This window comes from Elaeis guineensis, chromosome 10 (assembly GCF_000442705.2).
Source record: "Elaeis guineensis isolate ETL-2024a chromosome 10, EG11, whole genome shotgun sequence".
Classification (NCBI taxonomy): Eukaryota; Viridiplantae; Streptophyta; class Magnoliopsida; order Arecales; family Arecaceae; genus Elaeis; species Elaeis guineensis.
Window position 1 is genome coordinate 46,084,980 of NC_026002.2, and position 10,882 is coordinate 46,095,861.

The 10,882-nt window shown below is 33.3% G+C and overlaps 1 long non-coding RNA gene across 1 annotated transcript; it reads right to left on the reverse strand.

Moving 5' to 3' along the window:
• Positions 1-6,006: 6,006 nt before the first annotated feature.
• LOC140851917 (uncharacterized) lies at positions 6,007-7,113 on the reverse strand. The gene is made up of 3 exons (XR_012134675.1): positions 7,022-7,113; positions 6,568-6,772; positions 6,007-6,271 (listed from the first exon to the last, which is right to left on the reverse strand). It is a non-coding gene; the product is annotated as an uncharacterized lncRNA (long non-coding RNA).
• Between the last annotated feature and the right edge of the window lie 3,769 nt (positions 7,114-10,882).

Below are 10,882 nucleotides of genomic sequence, written 5' to 3' on the forward strand. Positions count from 1 at the left end.
TTCGCTCCTATTTCTTTGAAGCTTTCACTAATTTTTCGGATCCTAACACTCCTCAGATTAGGAAGTAGAAACCCTTCATGAGTTAAGATTTCTAGTGGGTACTGCGGTCCCACCAATTAGCACACCACCTCACTTGATAGATCTTGATGAATGTATCAATCAATGAGTGGATAACTCTTGCCAATGCTTCTCAAATAAATTTCTGCAGATTTGGTTTCTAAGTCTTGAAATCTCACTTGATAGACCTTGATTTTATTCCTTAGTTAAGTCAAACCCATCATTGAGTGCAAGTAAAGCCATCATTAGACCTTTACCTAATAGATCTTGGGCCCAACCCCATCTTCATCCTATATTTAGAGTGGTTGCTTCTCCCTTGATGCAACTGACCCACTGTATCCAACTAAGAACAATCAACATCAGAGAGAGCACGACACTACAATGATGGAAGACCCCTCGACTTAATATTATTGAGGAGATTTTTAATTTAAAACTCTTTAATCCTTTAATTGCAAATTTATATCTCATGTAAATCCATAATTACAATGGATGTAATCATAATTAGTCATAACTGTTATGACTAATCCTAAAGGCGTGGGCTAGCTCAAATCACCAAGCAACTACATCAAAACTAATCAATCAAATTGGCTAGATAAGTGCAAGATTGGTGGTCTATTACTTTCCTTAGATATAAATTAGCCAAGTCAGTGAATAGAATCAATTAAATAACTCTTTTTCTTTAGGTTGAACTATAACACTCTTTAGACACCAATAGATCAATTAATTTTGAATAGGTTAGCTTATGTAACTTAGATCCGAGCCACTGAGCCAACTTAGGTCTTTGAGTTAATCGATCTAATATGTGACTATTAATCGATGTGATCAATCTATAACTTTTGGGTTGATCTCAAGCACTCTTTACCTAATCCTAATCAACTCTTGACTTGATTGGATCAACTGCTCATCTCGATTGAGCTTAACCATGTACTAATTGATTATCCAAAAGTAATCGAATTACTAGACCTAATTGAACTATCCAAGCTCAAACCCTCATATTCTATGCTTAAGATTAATATTTTAAATTCTTAATTTCATATTTTAATCTTAATTTTTAAATCATTAATACTTAATTTTAGATCTTTAATTTATAATTTTAGATATTTAATTAAGTGTTATGAACATGAGGTAGTTTAGATATCGAAACTACTTTCAGATCTAAACTAATAATCTATATATCTCATACATAATTTTAGATCTAACAAAATATATCTTATGTAATTTTTAGATCCACTAATCATGCATCTCATGCAAATAAAAAATCATATTTAATGAACATGCATCTCATGCAAAATTAGATTTAATGAATATGCATCTCATGTAAAATCAGATTTCATCATACATCTAATGTATTTCAGATCTAACCTTACACATCTCATGCATAACAAATCTAAACATGATATCTCATATCAAACATAAATAGATCTAAAAAATCCCAATTAATACATTATCAAATAATATTCAACGATCATTCTAGGATAATCATTCAGCATAACTTATGTTATGCCAAGGCAACATTACGTCAGAATGTTGTTGAACTTTAATAAAAAAATTTTAGATCTATGCAAAACTTAAAAATTTAAATTTTAGATCTTGACTATGCATGTGAAATAAAATCTGCTAGAAAATATATCCAAAATCAATCGTCAGCCTGTTGACAATTGTGCTCATACTTGTAATTATATATGAATTTTTATTAATAAAAATTATTTAACTTTTTTATTATAAATTGACTATTTTATTTTGAACTTCTGTATTGTAATGAAATTTTTAGACTATAATTAATCGATAAAAAAAAATTTATCATTTAGTCTTTAAAATGTTCACGATCAAAGATATGCTATTAATAGGATGATAGTAATATTGAGTATAGATCGTTGTGTGCCATATAAGTTGGTTGTCCTCTTAATCAAAGAGTGTGGAGATACTAATATGGTATGCAGGTGGAATGTAGGAGTATATTTGTATCAAATATGATCATTTATCGAGCACTTTGCTGTCAAGAGTAGCTCGTGAAGGATATAGATATAAATATCCCTCTGACCTGAGATCACTATGGTGACTTGTAAGCAACTGATTATACTTTAATACTGGACCATCTGAGTTTCTAACTCAGTGACAGAAGAACATTGGGTGCAGTCAAGTACTTATCAAGAAGAAATTGACCCCTCTGAATTAGTAAGAGATATACATCAGTGTATTTCAAATTAATAAAACTTTGGTCAGGATAAATCATGTGATGGATTTGAAAGGTTGAAATATAATATGATCGACTAAGTTAAGATTAACAATTAAACCCTAGGTCACTTTGAGCATTAGGATCAAAGGATGAATTATACGATAACCATACGTCAGTAGGTTCTCAAATATTGTTTTACAATCCTTCGACCTATCCAGACGTCAGGTCTCCATTGCTAGATGGTTACATCAATTAGTATAAAAAATATTTTTATACTATCAACTTAGATTCAAAGTTATAGGATCACACGCATGAGAAGATTCGATCAGATCTGATGGCTGAAGAGTCTAATTAGATTGTGATTCTGGTGAGGAGTCTCATTGGGACTAAAATTTTGGAGGAGAGTCCCACTAGGCTGAGACTCTACTATTAATGGAGAATTAATTAGTAATTATATTATCAATTAAGTTAATTTAATTTAATAAAGAGCTTTGGATCAAATCTAATTGAATTAGATTCAGTTTGACTTAGATTGGATTTAATATGATCAAGCCTGATTGCAAAAAAAATTTGATCCTGATTTGATCAGGACTTGGACTCAGCTAATTCTTAATTAGGTTAGAAATTTATTGAGATGATTTAGCTACTAATTAGGTTTGATTCATTTTTATCATTGGATTCAAATCAAATTTGATTTAGTTCAGAATCAAATTAGAAATGAAGCATCCTAGTCGGCAGAGACTCTATTCTTATTTCTTGCGCCACACCTAGACCCATGCCCATATCTCAATGCCAAATTGGATTTGGCTTGAGCCTTTTAGTGTCATGAGAGTGGACCCAGTAAGGGTGGGTGACAAAAGATGGTGAGTCATAATCTTATCTCCTACCTAATTCAAATACGATCCGAATTAGAGATAAGGTGATAAGATGGAAAGAAAATTTTCAAACAAGAAAAGTTGTTGGCACCTAATTGAATTTTTTCTTAATTTTTTTGAAGTATTTTTAGGTGTGTGAGAACAAGATCTCCTCCTCACACCAACCAGCAATTTCTAAAAATTTTGGGGTTCACAAAATTTGGTTTTGGCATGGACTTTGTGGCGCCCTCCCCTTGGATGAAAATCATAGCCCTAGTTTATAAAAAGGTGGCTCCTTTCTTTGGCATCATACCATCGTTCCCTTTGCTGGTTTTTATTTTTTTAGAGCTCCTTCTCCTCTTCCTCTCTTTCTCCTCTAGATATCCTCTTGCGTCGGAGCATCCAAGGTGTTTGAAGAAGAAGAAAGAAATCAACCTCCGAGTTTCTTGCAAGCTAGCGCTTTCAAGGACCTGGATCTGTGCTGGTCTTTGCATGAACTTTCTGTAGAGGTCGGACAACTTCATATGGCATGAGCAACCTGAAGGAGAGTCTCTCCAAGCATTGGACCAAAAGAGATCAAGAGACTTCAGTTTGGTAATGGTTTCTAAACTTTCTTGATCTTATATGTTGGATCCAAAGGTTAGATATTCATGGTAGCATCGATGAGATTGATGCAAGTTTTCATTTTTCAATCAAAAGTGCAAGTTATTTTATATTATAGGTCTTGGAATGGTTGTTAGAAAATTGAATAGGCAGCATATGTAGATTTTAAAACTTTAAAAAACTATAGTAGAAAACAAACAGGTTAAACCCTTTAATCCCTACATGCAACAGATCAAATCTAATCCTACCAAACCCAGGAGAAAAATATATATATAATTTAAAATTTAGATATAAATATGAGATCAGATCTCTTTACCATGGTGTGGATAGTTGTTCACTGCTTTTGATGATCACAAATTTGCAGATGCTCGAGCTGCATATGCGTCCGACTTCTATGGATATCCACCAAAATTGATCTCGAATTGATTTCTCCTCATAAAAGATTTTTCTTTCCAAGAAGAACTTTGGCCTTGAACACTTTGATTAATGCCTTGATTTGGACTATGGGATTAACTCCTTGATCAGCAGCCTTCTTCTTCTTCTCCTCGATCTTCACTCTTGAAGACGAAGCAGCACCTCTTGGTGTGTGGAACAAGGGGACATCCAACTCTTGGGTGTGAAAGAGAAGAGAGGGAGAAAAGAAGGCATCGAGAAGGGAGAGATAGAGAGATTTTTCATCAAAAATCAATTATATAGAAACTCTATAGACATACCCTTTATATAGGCACTACCCTGACACATAATAGAAACCCAATTATCTTAAAAAGTAGATCCTTATCTCATAAGAATCCTCTATCTTTTTAATCTGATTTATTTCAATTAAAATCAGATATAAATGATATATGATTAGCCTCTTTAAGTATGTACAAGAGGTACCTAGAAATACATGTCAGGTAGTTGGGGCGCCAACTCTTGTTGCCCCACAATAGGATTTGTATCCAAATAAGAAGGGGTGTTGCCCCACCTCTCTCTCCTCCACACCATGCCACATAAGAGGGGGTGGGCCCCTCTAGGATTTGGCATCCAATTCTTGTCAAAAGAGAAGGAAGGCACCACCCAATCTTCCATCTATTCCACATGCATACTTAGAGATAATTAGGAGATAAAGAAGAGATAATGCTCGGATAATTATACCAACTAATTAACTTAATCAAATCTTCTTGGACTCATAATTAGGAGTCCTATTAAATTTAAATAAATTTAGATTAGGTTCAAGGCTATGGACTTAATCAAATCAAAGTCCGAGAAAAATTAGGTTTAACATGTGCTAGCATGGTTCTTATAAACCTAATAGGATTTCAATAAATTCTAAACTAATTAGAACTAAATTTGAGATTAAATCTCTTAATGTGTGACCCATAGATTCTATTCTATCTGGTAGTGAGATATATTGTGATCTCCATCATAATATTATTGAAACTCTTTTCGACGGATTGGAATATTTTCAATTCTATCCTTCGATGGCCATCGATCATCAAGATTGCATCCGATGAGTCTCACAATCCACCAGTAACATCTAATAATATGTAATGACAACTCAATAGAATAAAAGTACAAACTCCTAGATATAGTTATCATATGATTCAGTCTTTCTATCCTAAGTCTTGATTTGATGGAGGTTATGGAGAACTCGTCAGACTCCATCGTCAGTTATATGCTAGATTGGCTCGACTCGAGTTCATTTGTGAATCTCATGAAAACTCTTTTTCAGTATTCATACTTTTTTGGTTAAAAATTTTCTGAACTCAGTCTCACAAATCGCATAGGACTTCTCCTTTTCTACCAAGATCGATAGATTTTATTTAGGTGCATCCTACTCCAAACAGCAAACTTGAACCTACTGAAGCCAACATATATGGTAAGGATCCAAATGGCTAGGGATCAAGAAAATATACAGTTAAATCTAGTAGCCTCGCTGTGAATAGCCAATGGCACTGCAGGTCAAAAGATCACTCACACCACTGCAGCATCGAGAAGACCACTGAGAGTGAGTAGATATCTATGTGGTTCTCGTGTTGGTCACGCTCAGTGTAAGTTGTTCTCTAATAACCATATGCACTTTCACTCCAGTGTCTCTACACTGTAGACCCGAGACTCATCTGCCCATGAGAGAGGTGAACCATGCACCGATCTCAAATGGATTGATCACTGTCCTCCGTGATGATCTTTTGATCAGGAGCATTTAGAAATTAATCACTAATTAATGTATGTCTCAAATTTTTAACTCTTTTAGAATATACAAAAATCATCTTTATTAATTTTTAGAAGAAATTATGGATACATAAACATGATTGAAAAGAAAAGATCCTTTGTTGATAATAAAAAGATTACAAATATAAGTTTAGGTCCTGAAATTACATAATATGTCAGCCAACAATTGATTTATAGGGCATAAATCCAACAAACTCTCACTTGATCTAAAGCCAATTAGCCATATACCTAAGATCCATCATCCTAAGATGACCTTCGATCTTCTGCTAGCTAAGAGGCTTGGTCAGCAGGTCCACCACATTCAGCATAGAGTTGACTCTCTGCACCTCGATGAATTTCTTCTCGAAGTATTCATGTTGAAAAATATGTCCTAAAATCAATCATTTGACGATTATGTTAATTATAATTGTATATAAATTAATAAATAATAAAAGTTATTTGGCCTTATTCATCACAAGATTACATCTTCAAATTGTTGGATTTCATAGTTTCATTCATGCAAAATTTCTCAAATGAGTATGTAGCGAAATTTAAAATTTTTCAGATTAAATCTAATTTAATCTAAGCATGTATAAGATCAAATCTTAAAACCATAAACAGGATTATCATATGTGAGATATGATTTAGATATAAAAATTAAATAAAAAAAATAAATAGAAAACATACCTTGACATGGACCAATCTTCATCGTGAACTGATGATCATGGATATCTTTCGAAGGTCCCTTATAGCCGCACAAGCATCCGGCCTCTGCGAATATCCATACGAGACTCTGATCTGATCAAAAGCCTTTTCATCTCACTGGGGTGCTAGCTCTCTTATGAAAATCACATCTTGATGGTTGAAAATCTTTTTTTCTTCTCAAGACACTCTTAAAAAGAAAGAAGAAGTAAGAGGATGTTGATCTCTATACTAGAGATCGTGAGAAAAATCTTTTCTTCTCTTTTCTTCCTAAAATCCATGCATCAAATCTCTACACTAGAGATGTAAGAATTTTATCCAACTTTTGGATAAAGAGAAGAGGAGAAACCCATATCTAAACATGGACAAAAGATGGAGAGGTGTCCTAACAACCAACCTTTGGTTATTTGTAATAAAGAAGAGATAAGTGCAACCTTACCTCACACCATACACCTTCACACCGTGGCTCTTTTCTCCCTTGATTTTTCATGCACAAAAGGCCTCTCTTTTGGGCATCAATCTGATCTCTTCTCAGCCTCTATCCCATCCCATAAGGTGCTTGGTTTAAATAGGCAAAAGGTGATAGAGTTTGGATAGGAAACTATGAGTTCAAAACTCTTAGGACTCTACCATAATTCATGCCGCCAACCACCAGATTTTTGCACCAGATATCTCATGGAAATAATCAGGTTTTTCTGTAGAATATTACATACACAAGGAGAGAAAATATGGTGTCTCAAATCTGGTTTGGGTGTGGGGCTGTTTTGGCGCATGGAAGGGAGGAGTTTTATCCAATTAGGACTCTTCTTTTTGATGACTGATTTAAATCAATTTAAATCTCAACCAATCCTAATCATATTAGTAATTGATTAGATCCAAATAGATAAAAATTTAAATTTAATTTGGAGCTCAAACTATTTAGATTAGATGTTACTTAATTAGAGGAGTCTTAGTCCTTTTGGACTCTCTCTTGATGCTTGAGTCAAACTCAATTTAATTCTAATCCTATTAGGATTTGGTGCACCCATGAAAATAAAATTTTTTAGTGCAAATAGAAATTCAAATATTCTTATTTAGATCCTAGTCTAATTAAAAATTGAGTCAAACTCAAATCCTAATTCAATTAGGATTCATTCTCCCATGCAATTTGGTTATCTCATAACCTAATCAAGTTTGATCAAATCAAACTCATGTCAAGTTAAATTAAATTAAATTAAATTAGACTTGATATAAGCCCTATAGCTCAATCATATTAAGTCAATTAACAATCTAATTACTAATTAATTCTTCTTTAACTCACTAACTCTTTAGTGAGTTACTTGATTGCAACTTTTGTATTGGATCAATCATCAATCAAATTGATAATCAAATCCTGTTACGATTCATAATCATAATTCAACCATCTAATCAATCAAAAATCTCTTTGTGTATGACTCCATAGGTTCTATTCTATCTGGTAGTGAGATATATTATAATCTCTATCATAATTTCATTGAAACTCTTTTCAATGGGTTGGAACCGTTCCAACTCTGCCCACTAAGGATCATCGATCATCAAGATGATTCTCATGAGTCTCACAATCTACTAGTGACACCTAACAGTATGTAGTGGCAATCTAGTAGAATAAAAAATGATGAACTTTTAGGGATAGTTAACGTAAGATATAGTCTCTCTATCATTAGTTCAGACTAGATGGCAGGTCATGGACAAATCATCAAATCTCATCATCGATCATATGACAAATTCAATTAGCTCGAGTCTATGTATGATCTGCATGAAATTTTTTTTTATTAATCATACTGCTATGGCCATAGATTTAAAGACTCAGCTTCATAAATCCCATAGGACTACTCCCTTCTGTTAGGATCGATAGATCTCATCTAGATATACACGCTACTCTTACAGTGGATCAATTATCGTCAACATCCACTACAAGAGCTCATTTAGATCCATGTTTATGTGTAGTCAAATTCTAGCAGCCTTACTATGAACAGCTGTAGCACCATAGGTCAAAGAACCAGTCATACAACTACAGCATCAAGAAAGTCACTAACGAGTGAGCAAACATCCATGTGACTTCTTGTGTTGGTCATGCTCAGTGCTAGTTGCTCTCTAACAACCACGTATACTCTCACTCCAGTGTCACTACACTATAGACTCGAGACCCATCTGTCTAAAGAAAGCGATCCATGCACTGGTCTATCTAGATCAATCACCATCTCCATGATCATCCTATGACTAGGAGCAATTTAGAAATTAAACATCAATGACACATGTCTCAAATTTTTAATTTTTTAAGAAAATATATCATCATCTTGTTAATCTCTTGGATGATTTATGGATACATAAAATATGAATGATAATATAAATGCCTATAAAGTACTAAATCATGTCCAAGAGATATGATATGCGTCAGTCAAGATTAGTTTTTAGGGCATACATCCGACACTTATGAACTCCTATATTGTGATGAAGTCTTTAAGATTACATTGATCGATAAAAAAAAATTTATCGCATAATCCTTAAATTGATTTGTGATCAAACGATACGCTATTACTAGGATGATGGTGATATCAAGTGTAAATTATGGTGCGTCATATGCGTTGGTTATCTTTGTAACCAAATGGTGTGGAGATATTGGTATGACATACAGATGAGATGTAGAAGTACATCATCACTGAATGTGACCAACTGTGAAGTACTCTACTGTCAAGGATAGCTCACAAAGGGTATGGGTATAAGTGTCCCTCTGATCTGAGATCACCACGGTGACTTGCAAGCAACTCACTATACTTTGATGTCAGACTAACTGAGTTTCTAATTCAGTGATAAAAGATTTTTAGATGCAGTTAAGTACTTGTCAAGTCGGTGTGTGAGTCAAGATGGGATTGACCCCTCCAAATTAGTAGGAGTTAATGAATCAATGGATTTCAATTTAGTAAAATCTGAGATCGAATAATCCATGAGATAGATTTGAAAAAGATTGAAATATAATATGGATAACTTATCTAGGATTAACAGTTAAATCCTAGATTGTCCTTGAGCATTAGGGTCAAAGAAATGAATTATATGGTAATCATATGCCAGTAGATTCTTGAATGTTGCTTTACCTTCATTCGACCTATCCGGATATTGGGTCACCATTGCTAGATGGTTATATTGATTGATTAAAATAGTTATTCCTATGCTATCGATTTAGGTTCGAATCTATGAGGTCACATTCAAAAGAAGTTTCTGACTGATCATGTGGCTGATCAACGATTGAGAATCGTTCAAGGGCTTAATCATCCATTCGATTGATGATTAACCTTGTGCAAAAATTATAATAAATTAATTCATCAAGTATTAGTGAATTAATAAAAAATTAATTTGTAATTATATTACTAATTAGCTCAATTTAATTGAGTAAAGAGGATTAAATAAAATCTAATTGAATTAGATTCAATTAGATTTGACCTGTTAGGTTATGAGATGATCTAATCGCTAAAAGAGAATTATCCATGATTTGATCAAGATATTGATTCAATCAATTTTTAATTTGATTAAAATTTGATTAAAAATTTATAAATATAATTAGATTAGATTTTATATATTTTATTTAGGCTAAACCAGATGTGATTTGATTTGGATTCAAATAAGAAAATTAAGAGTCCTTATTGGAATAGGACTCTTCTCCCATGCGCCTCCTACTTTGACACCATATATCCTCATGGACAAATAGTTTTTGCATAAAACTAAGGTTTCATACGGTGCTGGGGATAGAGTCCCAATCAATTGGGACTCCTCTTGGTGCTTCAATTAAAATTAACCAAATCTGATTTGGTTGCACCCATAAAGACTAGAAAACCTAATCTAATTAGGAGTTCAATCTTCTTAATAAAATTCTGATCCAATTAGAAATTAATTGAACCCACATCCTGATCAAATCAAAAATTATTCTTTCTTATAATTGTGTTATCTCATAACTCAATCAGGCGTGATCTAATCAAATTCAAATCAATCTAAATTGAATCTAATTCATTAGATCTGATTTTTGCCCCATTGCTCAATCAAATCGAATCAATTAGCAATCCAATTGCTAATTAATTTTTTTACAATTCACTAACTCTTAGTAAATTACTTTATTGCAACTCTTGCACTGGATTAATCATGAATTACATTAACGATTCAATCCAATAGCGATTCATAATCGCTGATCAACCATCTGATCGGATAAAGATCTCTTTTGTGTGCGATCTCATAAGTTCTATTCTATCTAGTAGTGAGATATACTGTGATCTCTATCATAATATCATCAAAA